Raw genomic sequence first — 18,305 nt, 5'->3', positions numbered from 1 at the left:
TTAAGGATCCAGGCACATGCCCAAGCTGTGTCATGAACCATATTTATAAGACTATAAAATAAGGAACATAATTTTCTGTTAGAAATCTGATTTTGGGGGGAAAAAAAAAAGATTGAAAACCTGTAGAGATATGTTTGTTTTGATTGGAGTTTGGAAGAAACCTCTCTGTCTGAGAGATATACTTTTCTGTGTCTGAAAGTCTAGACTGTGGGACTTCCTTGATGGTCCAGTGGTTAAGACTCCGTACTCCCAATGTAGGGGGCCAGGGTTCGATCCCCGGTCAGTGAAATAGAGTCTGTATGCAGGTACTGAAAAAAAAAAAAAAGATCCCACATGCTGAACGAAGATTCCATGTGCCACAAGTAAGACCTGGTGCAATCAAATAAATAAAAATCAAAAAATATTTTTAAATAAAATAGAAGTCATCCCTTGATGACCATTTACTCATCCCACAGAGATTTGCTAAGTCCTCTCTTAAAAAACGGGGCTTCCCTGGTGGCTTAATGGTAAAGAAACCACCTGCAATGCAGGAAATGTGGGTACAATCCCTGGGTCAGGAAGATCCCCTGGAGAAGGGAATAGCAATCCACTCCAGTATTCTTGTCTAGAGAATCCCATAGACAGAGGAGCCTGGCAGACTACAGTCCAAGGGGTCCCAAAGAGGCAGACACTACTGAGAGACTAAAAGCCAACAACTCTTGTACCAGGCACAGTTCTAGGTGCTGAGAGACCTTGGAGAACAAGTTCCACGTTACCTGCAGGAAGCCAGTGAACAAGCAAAGAGACACGTAAGCAACATGCCTCAAAGGGTGGTAGGTAAGGTGAGAAAAGATGGAGCAGAACAAGGGGAAGGGGTGTGACCGGTGGATTGGGGGTGCTGTCTTCCCTAGGGGGTGAAGCTTGGATGAGGTGAGAGTGAGCTATGCAGAGATCTGGGGGGAGAGCATTCCAGGGGAAGAAATAGTAAGTGTAAAGTCCCAGAGGCAGGGACTTCCCTGGCGGTCCAGTGGTGAGGTCTCCCTGCTTCTACTGCAGGGGCCATGGGTTCGATCCCTGGTCAGGGAACCAAGTAAGGTTCCCACGAGTTGCGTGGCCAAAATTAAAACAAAACAAAACAAAACAAAACCAAACCCTCAAAACACCACACACAGATACAGAACATTACTTTAAAAAATTAAATAAGTTAATAAAGTCCCAGAGGCATAAAGGAGCTTGACATGTTAAGCAAAGGTTCTTCACTGAGGAGGGCCCATGGATAGAATCAGGGATGCCTGACTCGAATGGGAGGAGAAAAATTATGTCACTATTTTCACTAACTTCTAACTGAAATGTAGCATTTTCTCCACTAATGAATACAGACAAATGAATTGCAGTAGTATGAGCAGCATCTGTGACACTGTCATTGTAGAAAGTGTGGACATTTTCATATCATGTTACAGCTCTTACTGAGGTTTGCATTTTGTCATTTGCGTTCATCACAACTTTGAAACTATGATCATTTTCAGAGCTGCTGCTAGATCCTGTTATTTAACAGGTGGATGAATAAACACAGATTTGATCTTTAATATTCGATATCACAAATTTGATCTTTAATATTCTGATAACCATATTTCAATGTAATATTATCTTTCATAATCTTCTGGAGTTTCTTTTATGCACTGAAAAGCTTTCTTCTGAGAGGCAAATCCATAGGCTTTACTAGACTGCTGAAGGGATCCATGGCATGGAAAAGGGGGAGAACTCAGGTGTTAACAGAAAGCAGGGAGGCCAGTGTGGCTAGAGCGAAGTCACGAGTTAGTAGTGGAGCTGGATCGGGGGGGTGAGGACCAGGTCACGAGGGCTGCATAGGCCACAGTGGAGAGCTGAGGTTCTAAGATAAAGGCAACAGGAAGTTATCAGAGGCATTGAAGCCAAGAGGCAACATATCTAAGTATTAGGTCACTCTGGATGCTGAGTGGGAAAGAGATTATTGAGGTGAAGAGTGGCCTCTTGGATGGAGATCCTAACAGGCTGGGCAGCTGGGAGATGATGGCTGAGGTGGAGGTGGTCAAAGAAGTCACTATGATGAATGTATTTTTTAAATTTTTAATTGTTTAATTTTTAGATTTTTTTTATGCAGACCATTTTTAAAGTCTATATTGAATTTGTTACAACATTGCTTCTGTATTATGTTTTGGTTTTTTGGCTTTGAGGTATATGGGACCTTAGTTTCCCTGACTAGGGCTCGAACTCACACCCCCCTTCATTGGAAGGCGAAGTCTTAACCACTGGAACACAAAGGAAGTCCAATGAGTGAAGTATTTTGAAGGTAGTACCGACAGAATTTGGTGGGATGTGGGTGTGTGAGGGTAAAGACTCTTAGGTTTAGAGCAAATGGGTGGAAAACAGTGACACTCATCAGAATGGAGAAGGCCGGGGAGGAATAGGTGTGGGAGTGGCGAGTGAGGGGACTGTGAAACCAAGAGGTGTTTTGAACATGTTGAATTTGAAATGCCTATTAGTCGTTCATGTGCGGCGACTGAGTGGAGAGTTGGATGTGAGTGTGGGATTTGGAAAGGGAATAAGTGGCTGGAGAACTACATCTGGGGGTCCTGAATACACAGTAGATCCATAAAGTCACAGGACAGGAGCAGATCACCCCAAAGAGAATATGGCTAGTGCTCTGGAGGGCAAGGCTTTGACGTCTGAAGAGAAGGAAGGAGCTGGTAAATTAACTGTAAAGCAGCAGCTTGTGAGGTAGGCAGATAGGATGATGTTTAAAGAAATATTGAGAAAGGAAGAAAAAATTTTATTGGAAAGATAAATGCACCCCGGTGTTCATAGCAGCACTGTTTACAATAGCCAAGACACAGAAGCCACCTGAATGCCCATTCACAGGTGAACTGATAAAGAAGATGTGGTATAAATATATACAACGGAATACTACTCAGCCATAAAAAAGAACGGAATAATGCCATTTGCAGCAACGTGGATGGACCTAGAGATCATCATACTAAGTGAAGTAAGTCAGACAGAGAAACACAAATATCCTATGATCTCACTTATATGTGGAATCTACAGTATTTTCAAATGAACTTATTTATAAAACAGAGACAGACTCAAAGACATAGCAAAAAAATTAAGGTTACAAAAAGGGGAAAGAGGAAAAGGCAGGGAGGGATAAATTAGGAGTTTGGGATTATCAGATACAAACTATTATATATAAAATATATAAACAAAAAGGTCCTACTGTATAGCATGAGGAACTATATACAATATTTTGTAATGAATTGTAATGGAAAATAACATGAAAAAGAATATATATGTATGAATATATAAAACTCAATCACCTTGCTGCACATCAGGACTTAACACAACATTGTAAGTCAACTATCCTTCAATTAAAAAAAAGAATTTTAATGAAAAAATGTGCTTTATTGTGTACTTAAAAAAAAACTAATTTTGTAACACGATAACAGAAGAGCAGAGTCTCCTACAACTACTAGAACTCCACTCAAAACTATGGTTTAGCCATGGATGAAGGTTTGGATTCAAGGACTTGAAGTACAGACCACGGCAGGCCTTCAAGCATTTCATGTTCTTGGGTAAGTTGTTTAGCCACTGTTTTTTCTCTCTCTCTCTTTTTCTGTCTATAATTGGAATCCACACTTCTGACTTATTTCACAGGAAGATTGTGTGAAAAATCTCACAGAAGGGCCAACAGACCACACTTGGCTTTACCATTTTAAGGTGTTTAGCGTCGTATGTTAACATATCAAAACACTCCCAGTTCTGGGTTCAGTATGGCTCTTATTCAGACCCTGTGAGCATCCGTCCAGGTCTTTATTATATGACTGAAATAGGCCCCGTTCTAGACAAAAATGTGGGAGAATCGTTGATTTTGAGCTACTTTATGTCTTGTTTTCTTTTCAGTGTTTATTGGAGTATACTTGCTTTACAATGTTGTGTTAGTCTCTGCTGTATAGCAGAGTGAGTCAGCTAAGGTATACCTAATCCCCCTCTCTTTTTTGGATATCCTTCCCATTTAGGTCACCACAGAGCACTGGGTAGAGTTCCCCATGGTATACAGTAGGTTGTCAATAGTTATCTATTTTACACATAGTAGTTTATGTATGTCTATAGCAGTCTCCCAATTCATCCCCTCCCTTCCCCACTTGGTATCCATAAGTTTGTTCTCTACATCTGTGTCTCTATTTCTGCTTTGCAAATAAGTTCATCTGTACTATTTTTCTAGAGTCCACATATCAGCATTAGTAGTAGTAGTATTTGATTCTTTGTGACACCATAGACTGTAGCCTTCCAGGTTCCATGGGATTTCCCAGGAAAGAATACTGGAGTGGGTTGCCATTTCCTTCTCCAGGGGATCTTCCTGACTCAGGGATGGAACCCATGTGAAAAAATGTTAGTGGGTATTAACAGGGCTAACACATTTCCTCTTCCAGGTCACAGTTTTGAACTTTACCTGGGGTGCCCTGGGGAATTTTGTCTTCCTTTATTCCAAAAGGTTTGTTTCAATATCAATTGTATGTAAATGTTGAGGCAGGTCTGTGGGAGTGTATTATCTCAGGTGGTTCAGCCTTTAGTGGTCTTCAAGCCACCTTCATTTGCATCCATCACACTCCTGACTGTGAGGACCAGTAAGGGATTTGGGGATAGGAAAGTGAGAACAATCCGCTAAAGTAGCATCATTCTTGAGGCGCATGGGCTCCGTCTCATTCCAGAGGGGGACCAGTTGATGGAAAAATGAAAGACTGCAATTAACTGCCTGTGAGCCCCCTGCTCCACTGGCCTAAGAATAACCATCCTAGGGTCCTTTCCCAAGGATGAGGGTGCAGAGTCAAGGTAATTGGAAAGTCATTCCAGACATCACACCTGTATTCTAGCTCCCAGAGGACAGAGAGATCCTCCGGTCTCTGTGAAATCCAGAGGGATTTCTAAGCTCTTGAGAGGCTGCCAGCCTCAGCATCATGACATAAGAGGAAACACATCAAAAGCAAGGATTTGTAAGTCCCACCACCATCCTTCTCACTGCATCTCCTCAGCACAGGATGACTCCTGTGGCCTTTTAAAGGCTGGATTGTGGTGTCATTTCCAAACGTGCAAATAGTCTAGAGAGAAGCCCCATGGAGAAGAATGAGGAGGAAAACGTCACCCCACTCTCTCTCTTTCAAATGGGAGGTGGAATTGTAGACACTGAGCAGTGTCCTCAGGAAGAGAGAAGACATTTACCATCTCACTGGCTTTGAACTCTGGCGAGTCCAAGATCAGATAAAGTGTGCCTGAGAGGTAAGATAGATCACTTCAATATTCAGTTCTCTGAAATATCTACAACTTAATTAAACAACAGGGTTGATCTTGGAGCTCCTTTTAATTAAACTTTGCATCTCTTCTCTCTGCTCTGTGGAGGCATTCCAGGGTAGCATTTGGCTTGGAATGAGCAGTCATTCTGGCCACCCACCATGGTTCAGAAAAGCCCCATTGCAGAGTTAACAGAATTCTTAAATGTGAATATCATCGACTTCATTTTCACTCATATTCAGAAACTTGCATTAGGGTTAATGAAACTCATGTGTTATTTCATTTATTCTTTTGTGGGCTGTCTGCATAAAATATCTGACTCTACATAGAAATCAGATGTTGATTAAGTTTCAGGTCAAATTTCAGTCCTTTCATCTATAAAATGGTGTCACAGTTCTCACTTTTAATACAAAATTATGTTACACTTTGGGTTAGGACATGACAAAAAGAAAAGTTTATGACCATGTGTGGCATGCTGTCTAAAGCATGGTAGCCAGAATTCATGACAGCTGGGACACCAATCGCCCTGAACAAAAGTGAGGGCTCTGCCACTGTAGAAATTGCTTGGGTCTAAAGTAGGTTTTACTTGTTTATTTATTTGGCCATGTTGTGTGGCTTTCGGGATCTTAGTTCCCCAACCAGGAACTGAGCTTCTGTAGTCAAAGCGCCAAGTCCTAAGCACTGGACTGCCAGGGAATTCCCGAAAGTATCGATTTTAAAGGTGAGAGTGGAGAGAACCCCATGTAGGGTAAAAAGAACATCAAATTATTATGTGGATGTTATTCTCATAAACTACTCATGCTTTTAACTGGGAGAGGGCTTTGTACACATGTAGATTACTGATTGAATCCCTGGTGGCTCAGCTGTAGAGAATCTGCCGGCAGTGCACAAGACATTGGGTTCAATCCCTTGGCTGGGAAGATCCCCTGGAGAAGGAAATGGCAATCCACTCCAATATTCTTGCCTGGAAAATCCCATGTATAACCATTTTCTGCTCCATAAAAACATACTTCACCAAAACCCCATTTCAGTCAAATCCCCTACACATATATATGTAATTCAAATGCCTCTGTCTAAACTCTTAGGGAAAAAGTGAATCAGGACAGCAGAGATTTCAGGTTGGAAACAAAAATACCTCATTAATTCAGATTATTAAACTACAAGATCAACCACAATGTGGTTAAAAATATTACTGTAACTTTTCCAACAGATTTTGTTATAGAACGTCCTTTCAGAGTGTGGCAAAGCAAACTCCTTAAAATTGATCACCAGAATTAAAGAAAAAAAAATTTGCAACTTGGGAAGTCTGGCAAAACTCTTTTGCTCTACTGTATGTTGGGAAACTTCATTTATTTTACAGCTAATGCTAAATACATCAGAAGTAATTGCATTACTGTATATATATACACATATACCTCCCTGGTGGCTGAGACAGTAAAGAATCTGCCTGCATTCAGGAGACACAGACTTGATTCCCGGGCCAGGAAGATCCCCTGGAGAAGGGAGTGGCTACCCACTCCAGTAGTCTAGCCTGAGAAACCCCATAAACAGAGAAGCCCGGTGGACTATAGTCCATGGGGTCGCAAGTGTATATAAGAAATAAGAAATTTTAAGTTGGGAAGGAACCAGGAGGGTTTTCAAAGCCAAGTTTCTTCTTTCTGAATACAACCATATGATTCATATGTCTTTTTCCTTCTCCATACGAAAACAGAGTAATTCTTGTTGCTCTGTGTTACTGTCCTTGAGAGTTTGCTTCTAATCACTTAGTCAGCCAGTCAGTTCAGTTGCTCAGTTGCGTCCGACTCTTTGTGACCCCATGAATCGCAGCACACCAGGCCTTCCTGTCCATCACCAACTCCTGGAGTTCACTCAGACTCACGTCCATCGAGTCAGTGATGCCATCCAGCCATCTCATCCTCTGTCGTCCCCTCTTCCTCCTGCCCCCAATCCCTCCCAGAATCAGAGTCTTTTCCAATGAGTCAACTTTTCACATGAGGTGGCCAAAATATTGGAGTTTCAGCTTTAGCATCATTCCTTCCAAAGTACACCCAGGGCTGATCTCCTTCAGAATGGACTGGTTGGATCTCCTTGCAGTCCAAGGGACTCTCAAGAGTCTTCTCCAGAACCACAGATCAAAAGCATCAATTCTTCAGCGCTCAGCTTTCTTCACAGTCCAACTCTCACATCCATACATGACCACTGGAGAAACCATTAGTCATAAGCAATTCAAAAAAAAATTTATTTTTATTTCTATGGGAAAACAATGGCTTCTCTAGAGTGTGTTTTGCTTCAAAACCAACTGTCAAGATTATCTACATCATTAATGAACACAAGTGGCTTGAAATGTTATACAGGGAAATCTGTTCTTCTTAAGAGCAAGATCAGGAACATAGCAACAAAGAAGATAAACCCTTTCATAATAATAAATGAACAACCACGGGAGAAAAAGGCTGAGATCTCTTTCTAGTGCAAAACAAGGAACTAAATTATTAAAGGAAAAGAGCTATTGTTAATCCTACAACCTGAAATGTAAAGTGGATCATTTTACTGAGCCTCACCTTCACGGTAATTTTCTAAACTTTTGGAAAATGGAGTTTCTAAGGAAGGCATTCTGAGTGTACAGATGTAACAGACTTTACTGAGTAGATGCAATCAATGTTAGGATTACTCATCAACATCTTTAGCTAGTGGAAGATTTGGGTAGCATAACTTTATGTAGGTCAAAAACCATTAAAAATGAACTCCAAAGTCAAATAACAAAACACAAGTGATAAATACTTTGAATATTAAAAATGCAATGTGAATGTAAGAAAGTATTGCTGCTACTGCTGCTAAATCACTTCAGTCGTGTCCGACTCTGTGCGACCCCACAGACGACAGCCCACCAGGCTCCCCCGTCCCTGGGATTCTCCAGGCAAGAACACTGGAGTGGGTTGCCATTTCCTTTTCCAATGCATGAAAGTGAAAAGTGAAAGTGAAGTCGCTCAGTCGTGTCTGACCCTCAGCAACCCCATGGACTGCAGCCCACCAGGCTCCTCCATCCATGGGATTTTCCAGGCAGGAGTACTGGAGGGGGGTGCCATTGCCTTCTCCAAAGAAAGTATTCAGATCAGATCAGTCGCTCAGTCGTGTCTGACTCTTTGTGACCCCATGAATCGCAGCACACCAGGCCTCCCTGTCCATCACCAACTCCCGGAGTTCACTCAGACTCACGTCCATCAAGTCAGTGATGCCATCCAGCCATCTCATCCTCTGTCGTCCCCTTCTCCTCCTGCCCCCAATCCCTCCCAGCATCAGAGTCTTTTCCAATGAGTCAACTCTTCACATGAGGTGGCCAAAGTATTGGAGTTTCAGCTTTAGCATCATTCCTTCCAAAGTACACCCAGGGCTGATCTCCTTCAGAATGGACTGATTGGATCTCCTTGCAGTCCAAGGGACTCTCAAGAGTCTTCTCCAACACCACAGTTTAAAAGCATCAATTCTTCGGCGCTCAGCTTTCTTCACAGTCCAACTCTCACATCCATACATGACCACTGGAAAACCCATAGCCTTGACTAGATGGACTTCTGTTGGCAAAGCAATGTCTCTGCTTTTGAATATTCTATCTAGGTTGGTCATAACTTTCCTTCCAAGGAGTAAGCGTCTTTTAATTTCATGGCTGCAGTCACCATCTGCAGTGATTTTGGAGCCCAGAATAATGAAGTCTGACACTGTTTCCACTGTTTCCCCATCTATTTCCCATGAAGTGGTGGGACCGGATGCCATGATCTTCGTTTTCTGAATGTTGAGCTTTAAGCCAACTTTTTCACTCTCCACTTTCACTTTCATCAAGAGGCTTTTGAGTTCCTCTTCACTTTCTGCCATAAGGGTGGTGTCATCTGCATATCTGAGGTTATTGATATTTCTCCTGGCAATCTTGATTCCAGCTTGTGCTTCCTCCAGCCCAGCGTTTCTCATGATGTACTCTGCATATAAGTTAAATAAACAGGGTGACAATATACAGCCTTGACAAACTTCTTTTCCTATTTGGAACCAGTCTGTTGTTGCATGTCCAGTTCTAACTGTTGCTTCCTGACCTGCATACAAATTTCTCAAGAGGCAGATCAGGTGGTCTGGTATTCCCATCTCTTGAAGAATTTTCCACAGTTTATTGTGATCCACACAGTCAAAGGCTTTGGCATAGTCAATACAGCAGAAATAGATGTTTTTCTGGAACTCTCTTGCTTTTTCTATGATCCAGCGGATGTTGGCAATTTGGTCTCTGGTTCCTCTGCCTTTTCTAAAACCAGCTTGAATATCAGGAAGTTCATGGTTCACATATTGCTGAAGCCTGACTTGGAGAATTTTGAGCATTACTTTATTAGCATGTGAGATGAGTGCAATTGTGTGGTAGTTTGAGCATTCTTTGGAATTGCCTTTCTTTGGGATTGGAATGAAAACTGACCTTTTCCAGTCCTGTGGCCACTGCTGAGTTTTCCAAATTTGCTGGCATATTGAGTTCAGCACTTTCACAGCATCATCTTTCAGGATTTGGAATAGTTCAACTGGAATTCCATCACGTCTACTAGCTTTGTTCGTAGTGATGCTTTCTAAGGCCCACTTGACTTCACATTAGTATTATATCAAATATAGGGAGAATGAGAATGTACGGCCAGAGCTTGGGATTCATTTTTAGATGAAATTCCAAGGATATTTATTCTAAGTGAAAATAACCAGCAAATTTGCCCCTTGCCATTGAGTTAGAAGAAAAAGAATGAGAGGAGAAAAGGAATTAAAATGTGTATGAGTTGGGAGTCTATTTGCAGATAACAGTAATTCAACTCCAACTAACTCAAGCACAAGGGGAATTTATTGGCCCATGTCAAAGTGAAAGTCCAGGAGAGCTAGGCCCATGGACACAATCATGTATCATTTGGCCCCTCTCTCTCTCTTGAACTTCTTTTCCACTACCAATGCTCTTTCTTCAAGAGATAGAAAAATGGTGTGCTAGGGTTCTCCAGAGAAACAGAACTAATGAAATGTGTGTTCAGAATCTGAAGGATGGGCTGGTAGCCAATGTTGAAGTTCAAATTTCTCTTTCTTGAGGGAGCTCAGTCTTTTTTCTATTCAGCCTCTCAACTAATTGGACGAGTACCACCTACATTATGGGGGGTAATCTGCTTTACTCAAGTTCACCTATTTAAATGTTAATATCACCTGGAAATACTCTCACAGAAACTTCCAGAGTAATATTTGACCGTATATTTGCTCACTGTGGTCCCGCCAAATTAGCACCTAAAATTCACCATCACAGGTGGCTTTCAACAATTCTTAGCATTCCAAATTAGCAATTCAGGAAGATAAAGCATCTTCTCTCTCCTAGTATCCAGACCAATCTCAAGGAAAGACTCTGATTAGTCATGCTTTTATCCCAGGACCATCCTTGAGCCCAGAAATGCCCACTACTGTGATTGACAGTCCCAGCAGAACCTCATGGAATGGTAGAGGGGAATTGCAAGTATTTTGTAACTGTTCGGTCATATTACCCACTGAGCACATGATCATCAGGACATACTGAGCCGTCCTGTATGTGGACTGGTGCTATGTAAATTTCCATCCTGTGCAGAGGTCACATTTTGGGGAAAGGTATATGCGGCTAAGGTTGTAGGATAAGAGGAGACAGGTGGTAAGGAATAGGCAAGGAAGAGTACATCTTTAAGTAAGGAGGAAGAAAGTGTGTTGCAATTATAGAATCTATAACCCATATACTGCTCATCACTGAAACTCATCCTAATAGGAAAGTTTGACAATAATGGATGCCCTTCTCAAATTAGATAAAATTATTTGTATTCTTCTTTAGTCATAAATCCCCAGGTTGATTCTCCCCTGCTGGTCCAGTGGCTAAGACTCCATGCTTCACTACAGGGGCAGGGCTTCCATCCCTAGTTGGGGAACTGAGATCCCATATGCTTCATGATACAGACAAAAAATAAAAATAAAACGTTAAAAAATAGAGTCCCAAGTTTCAACATGTGGATATAATTTGGGCTATAATATAAATTATATGTTCTTATCTCACTAGCTATCAGTTCAGTTCAGTTCAGTTGCTCAGTCGTGTCCAACATTTTGTGACCCCATGAATTGCAGCATGCCAGGCCTCTTGGTATATCTGAAAAGTTGTTTAAATTTAGCTATTGATATCTATTTAAAAGTGATATAGAGATTGATGGTTTTGGAAAACTCAGCAGTGGCCACAGGACTGGAAAAGGTCAGTTTTCATTCCATTCCCAAAGAAAGGCAAAGAAAGGCCAAAGAATGTTCAAACTACCACACAATTGCACTCGTTTCACACGCCAGCAAAGTAATGCTCAAGATTCTCCAAGCTAGGCTTCAATAGTACATGAACTGAGAATGTTCATATGTTCAAGCTGGATTTAGAAAAGGCAAAGGAACCAGGGATCAAATTGCCAACATTTGTTAGATCTAAGACAAAGCAAGAGAATTTCAGAAAAGCATCTACTTCTGCTTCATGGACTATGCTAAAGTCTTTGCTGTGGATCACAATCAACTGTGGAAAATTCTTAAAGAGATGGGAATACCGGACCACTTTGCCTGTCTCCTGAGAAATCTATATGCAGGTCAAGAAGCAACAGTTAGAATTGGACATGAAACAACAGACTGGTTCCAAATTGGGAAAGGAGTACATCAAGGCTGTATATTGTCACCCTGCTTATTTAACTTCTATGCAGAGTACATCATGGCATCCGGTCCCATCACTTCATGACAAATAGATGGGGAAACAATGGAAACAGTGACAGACTTTATTTTCTTGGGCTCCCAAATCACTGCAGATGGTGACTGCAGCCATGAAATTAAAAGATGCTTGCCCCTTGGAAGAAAAGCTATGACCAACCTAGACAGCATATTAAAAAGCAGAGATGTTACTTTACTTGTCTGTCTAGTCAAAGCTATGGTTTTTCCAGTAGTCATGTATAGATGTGAGAGTTAGACCATAAAAAAAAGCTGGAGGCCCAAGAATTGATGCTTTTGAACTGTGTTGTTGGAGAAGACTCTTGCGAGTCCCTTGGACAGAAAGGAGATCAAACCAGTCAATCCTAAAGGAAATCAGTTTTGAATATTCATTGGAAGGACTGATGCTGAAGCAGAAGCTCTAGTATTTTGGCCACCTGATGCAAAGGACTGACTCCTTAGAAAGACCCTGATGCTGGGCAAGATTGAAGGCAGGAGGAGAAGGGGACGACAGAGGATGAGATGGTTGGATGGCATCACCGACTTGATGGACATGAGTTTGAGCAAGCTCTGGGAGTTGGTGTTGGACAGGGAGGCTTGGTGTGCTGCAGTCCATGGGTTTGCAAAGAGTCAGACATGACTGAGCCACTGAACTGAACTGAACTGATAGTCATCCATGGAAAAAATCTTCCCTCTCAGTTTCAGACATACATCTGCTGAACAATAGATATATTTCTATCTTGACAACTTATCTCATCTTTCTTTTGTGACCCACCTCTCTTATTCATTGATTCATTCATTAACTTATTGAATAAAAGGCTCTGTAAAAGATGCTAGGGATAAATGAGTAAAGACCACATGGTTCATACATATCCTATTAAGAAAGCCACATTGGAACAAGCTATTCTATGCGTGTGTTAGGACCTCAGGGCACCTATTTGTGTGCAGTGGCCTTCTATCCAGAGGTTCCACCTCTGCAGATTCAACTAACTACACACTGAAAATATTCTAAAAAAAAAGAAAAAGAAAATTTCAGAAAGTACCAAAACCAAACTGAAATTTGCCACTTTTTATAGCATTTACATTGTATCAAGTAATATTAGTAATACAGAGATGACTTAAACTATACAGGAGAATGTTGTAGGTTATATGCAAATCTACAGCATGGTACATAAAGGACTTGAGCAGCTACAGAATTTGTTATCCACAGGGGTCCTGGAAGCATCCCCCAGGACACTGAGAGAGGACTCAACCAACCTCAATCAGGCTCCCTCTGGCTCTTACGCTCTCTTTTTTTTTTTTTTGCTTTACTCTTCTCATCTATTTTACTTTTATCTTGCAACATTTTACCTACATTTGAAAACTTCCTAAATCCCTTTTGGAAGAAGACAGAACGTAAATGAAAGAACAGTTCTTATTTTAAAGGATGAGGTCAGCTATTATAGCCGATGCATTTTGTTCTCTTAATGAAATGCTCATCAAAGAACCTTGTAGGTAGATACACACACCATGTAGAACCTGCCTCACTCTTCATTCTAGATGTTAGATTCTAGATCCCAGAATGGGCAAATCAGATAAACAGCTCTCTTATAGGAATGCTTTTCAAATTTAAATAATGGATGCCTCTCTTTTGAAAAGAAATCATTATCATAAACTTTTGTTACTGGTATTTTTATTATAATATTACCTAAATATGTAAAGTCATACAATGAGATAAAAGCTCTTTAGTTATATAGTTAGTATATAACAATAAAGCCAGAACAAATGTATTAATTAAATACAAGCAAAGTTACACACCTCAAATGTTAACAATTTTAATGTGATTGAAGAATGCCATTTGCAGAAATTAAATTTCAAGTGCAGTTTTATATCTAATTTATGTATCTTTTTGGTTTCCTTCCTGTGTCTTCTGTAGTGCTAATGTGGCTTCAATAACACTATTGTTAATAACTGTTCACCTAAGTATATTTTTCATGACAGTATTAACATTTTCAAAACTTTAGTTTTTACTTCAATAAAATCTTATCTCATACAGAAGCAAAACTGTCAGTGAGAATCCCATGGATGTCAAATTTCACATGCAACCGTGACTGATTCATGTCGATGTATGGTAAAAATCATATTGTAAAGTATGCTTTACACAATATTGTAAAGTAATTATTCTCCAGTTAAAATAATTAATTAAAAAAAAAAAGCAGTTCTGTAAAACAATCCACCTCTCTTGAAGATAAAATTACCATCACAGAGAAATTGGAATATGTGTCAAATGGGTAACAAAACCAGTTACTGCTTGACTAAGGAGCAGGAAAATGCTTCACTATATATTTAGTATTGTGCTGGCTACTAATGAATTTTTGCAAGTTGGTACATAGAATGAGGGGATCTGCTTACAAGAGGAGTATATACTGACTGCAGTGGAGCAGATTCTTTTGAATGTAAAACTTTGCCCATGGGATTAATGAATTGACTCTCTCAGCACTTTCCTCTTTTCAAACTCGTGCAGGATTTTTGTCCGCATAGCATCCTCATTGGAAGTAGACATGCTGCATGGAGATGTTCGGAGTTCCATGTGATTCTGATAATGGTGATTTCTTTTTTAAGATTATCAATGAAATTAAAATGTAATATTAAAAAAAAAAAAAGACTCCAGACCCTAAAGAAACACGCGCAGGCTACAGCTGGAGAAGTACTGCCTTGCAGAATGCTTCTACATCAGACTGACTCCTGGGCGGCAGAACAGCAGCACCCCTGGGTTGAGACAGAAGAGCTATTCCAAGCGCTAAGTCCAGGCTTTTTCCCTTCTTTCCCTCTTCACTGTTTGTCCCCGTGTGTGGATGGGCCACCCACGGCCCATCAGCCCCTGCCCCGGATGCAGAGGGCTCCTTGGCCACCTTTCCTGGAGGATCTGACAGAGGGCTGAGGAACCCTTGGGCGGCGGTGCTCATGATTTAACACGCATGCAGATCCTATAGCTTGTGCTCAAAGGCAGACTCTGACTCCATAGGTCTGGAATGGGGCCCGAAATTGCATTTCTTCTTCCTTTTTTGGCTATGCTGAGTCTTTGTTGCAGGACACAGGCTTCTCTAGTTGTAGCTCCTGGGCTTAGTTGCCCCAGGGCATGAGGGATCCTAGTTCCCCAAGCAGGGATCAAACCCATGTCCCCTGCATTGTCAGGCAGATTCGTAACCACTAGATCAGCAAGGAAGTCCCCTGAAATTGCAGTTCTAACAAGCTCCCAGGATCCCTTTAATGCTCCTGACTTGTGGCCCACACTTCGAGAAGCCTGAGTCTAAGGCCTGCTGGCCCTTAGAGGATGTGAAATTTCCATCACTGACCCTAAGTTACTGGAAAGTTGTCTTAAACCTATGTTTTTGCTGTGACTATGGCATTTCGGCTTCTATAAATGGAGCAGAGACTTGCTAAGCAGATTACACAGATTACAACAGTCTCATTTCAACTGAGAGAAAGAACATTTCAGCCCACCCAAAGGATCTTTCTATTATAGGGATTTTTCATACCACTAGTTGGTATGAAGTTATGAGAAGATTAATTACCAAAGACTCAATATAGGTAATTCTAGAAACTCTGAATTAATTTTAATTCTACTCAGTGGTAAAAATTGGAACAATTTAGAAGTGAATTGAGTGATTTTATTTTCCTTTCTTGTTGGATTTCGGTGACTGCTGGGTAGCCTTCATTTACTATTATATCAGCCTGCTCCCAGACTGATTGATATTCATGGTTAAGAAGTATTCTTATTTTTAATTAAATATTCTACAGTATTAGAAGAAACTCATGACAAGTTATCTCCCTTCTGTGAAGCCTATGAAAATCTCCTGTGTCAGTTATAAATGTTAGTTGGCTGTGAGTGACAGACAATTCAACCCATTGTGATTTGGATGGTAGCTTACTGTGGTTAGCAGATGGTAGATTACTTTTCTCACATGCCAAGAAGCCTGGATATAGGTGGCTTAGCATCAGTTGAGCAACTCAGTGATGTCAGGGTCCTGTCTTGGCGATTCTCCTGGTCTTTTCCTCCTCATCACAAGATGACTGGCTCTGTTTTAGACATCAGATCTACATTTAAGGAAGGAAGAAGGAAGATCTAAAAGCATCAGCCTTATACATTGATTAAACCACGAAAGTCAAACATTTCTCAAAAGCCCACTGCAGACTTCTGCTGACACACCATTGGCCAAAACTATGTCACGAGACCTCTCTCTCCCCAACTCCCAGTGACGAGGCAGAATTCTGAAAAGCAAAATGGTGTTTATCTCTTTCTTAGGGTACCTCTCTGTTGGCAGAAGTTGTGATGATTTAAAAAGTATGACAGATACATGAATTCCCAAAAGGAACCACAGAGTCCAGAGATTTCTGATGAATAAGAAAAGTGGAACATAAAAGAATTCCCTTACCTGACACGCCTTTTAAGAATGTGGGACCAACCCCTAAGGTCATTGGGTCATCATAAAATTCAAAGCATTCTTATGGTTTCATCCCCCTAAATCTTTCACCAAAACTACAGAATTTAGCAGAGAAGATTTTCTTTTTTTATTTAAAGCAGCGATGGAGCTTCTAGAATGAGAACGTCCAGAAGTGAAATGGAGTGGAATGCAATAGTATAGAGCTCCTGTCTCTGGCTGCACGGTCCTTCCCTGGTCTCATCACAGCAAGTCCCTGCTCCCAGAGGGTTCACCTACTGCTGGAGACCTCAGTGCAGTGGCTTCCCCTCTTCCTGCCTGCCCATATTATTATGCAACCAAGAAAGAACATCGCAAAGATTCCAGGACCTGTTCAGTCTTTACTTTACCTCCTCTTTGTTTGCGTTGATATGATATAGTAGTTTGTGACATTAAATTTTGCATATTTGATTAATTTCTTTGGAACTAGCCAGAGATTCTTGGCTTTAACTATCCTTAATTTCAATTTCTGTTTTTAAACACCAGGGTTCTTAGTGACTCCTTCTAAGGAAGGAGCAATGGGGGTGCTAGCATTTGTGTGTTAGGGGAGACTTCTGTTTTCCAGTTTTACTAGGAATTCTGCAATTCCTACCTTTTTTTGCAGAACTGAGATGTTGAATGGCTGCTCTTACGATGTGAGGCTGAACTATTGGTGGATTTCTTAGTTTACTTGTATCAATACTTCAGGTGGTGCCATACAGGATGCTGGTGCTCTAGATTATAATTTTTAGCCTGGTGCCCACCACCTCCAGACGTCAGCCTCAAACAGGATGAGAAATAGGTAACCATATTTCCAACCTTATTTTCACTGTCTTTAAGGACCTTTGTTACTGAAGAAGTACTAGACTATAATCATGCAAAATTATAATTTGAATAAAAGAAACACATTAATATGTTAATATCAATATATATTAATTAATAAAAATTTACATAATATTTATTATTAACCATATTGCATTGTTTTAATATATTTAATATATAACATATTTTTGAGATTTACTTGAATGAGTTATTCTTTTTTAAGATTTATTTATTATCTTTGGCTGCACTGTGTCTTTGTTGGGAAGAATACAGGAAATAGCTACCCACTCCAGTATTCTTGCCTAGGAAATCTCATGGACAGAGGAGCTTGGTGGGCTACACAGTCCTTGAGGTCGAAAAGAGTCAGAGACAACTGAATGACTAAACGACGACAAATATACAACATATTTTTGAGATTTACTTGAATAAGTTCTTTTGAAATATTTCTTTCTTTGAATCTCTGGCTGCGCTGGGTCTTCGTTGCTGTGTGAGTCTCTGCAGTTGTGGCGAGTGGGTCTGCTCTCCAGCTGTGGTGCGCAGGCTTCTCACTGTGGTGGCTTCTCTGGTTGCGGAGCAGCCTCTAGAGCGGGCGGGCTTCAGTAGTTGTGGTGCACAGGTTTAGCTGCCCTGAGGCACATGGGATCTTCCCGAACCAGGAATCAAACCCCTGTCCCCATTCCCCTCCTTTGGCAGGTGGATTCATAACCACTGGACCACCAGGCAAGTCCAATGAGTTATTTGTTTAGAGGTATTTCACAGAGGACAAGGGAAAAGAATCCAGAGATAGGACCCTGGCTGTAAAGGACTCAGGTCTTGGAGCATCTGTATTGAAAGAGTTGCAGCCAGGGAGTCTGATCTGGGCCACTTAAAGCATACAGTGTGGCTGGAGCTGAGTCTGCCTTCTTCACCAGGTTTTTGCAAGACATGGCAACACCCACATAGGATGAGCAAAAAAACTGCTGCGTGAGGGACCCTATCATGGAGTAGCTAGAAATACCACAAGTGTCTGGGGTAGGA

General features: G+C 41.0%; 1 long non-coding RNA gene across 1 annotated transcript in view; it reads right to left on the bottom strand.

Annotated features, from left to right (window-relative positions):
* Positions 1-13,787: 13,787 nt before the first annotated feature.
* The window catches only part of LOC109566685 (uncharacterized), a 51,706-nt gene continuing 47,188 nt past the window's right edge, over positions 13,788-18,305 (bottom strand). Inside the window, exon 6 of the long non-coding RNA XR_002181871.2 lies at positions 13,788-16,104. This is a non-coding gene — a long non-coding RNA (uncharacterized lncRNA). The remainder of the gene's footprint in view (positions 16,105-18,305) is intronic.

The sequence above is a fragment of the Bos indicus genome, chromosome 12, assembly GCF_029378745.1.
Source record: "Bos indicus isolate NIAB-ARS_2022 breed Sahiwal x Tharparkar chromosome 12, NIAB-ARS_B.indTharparkar_mat_pri_1.0, whole genome shotgun sequence".
NCBI lineage: Eukaryota > Metazoa > Chordata > Mammalia > Artiodactyla > Bovidae > Bos > Bos indicus.
Note: the sequence above shows the minus strand (reverse complement) of the source record. Positions and strands in the feature narration are given on the sequence as shown.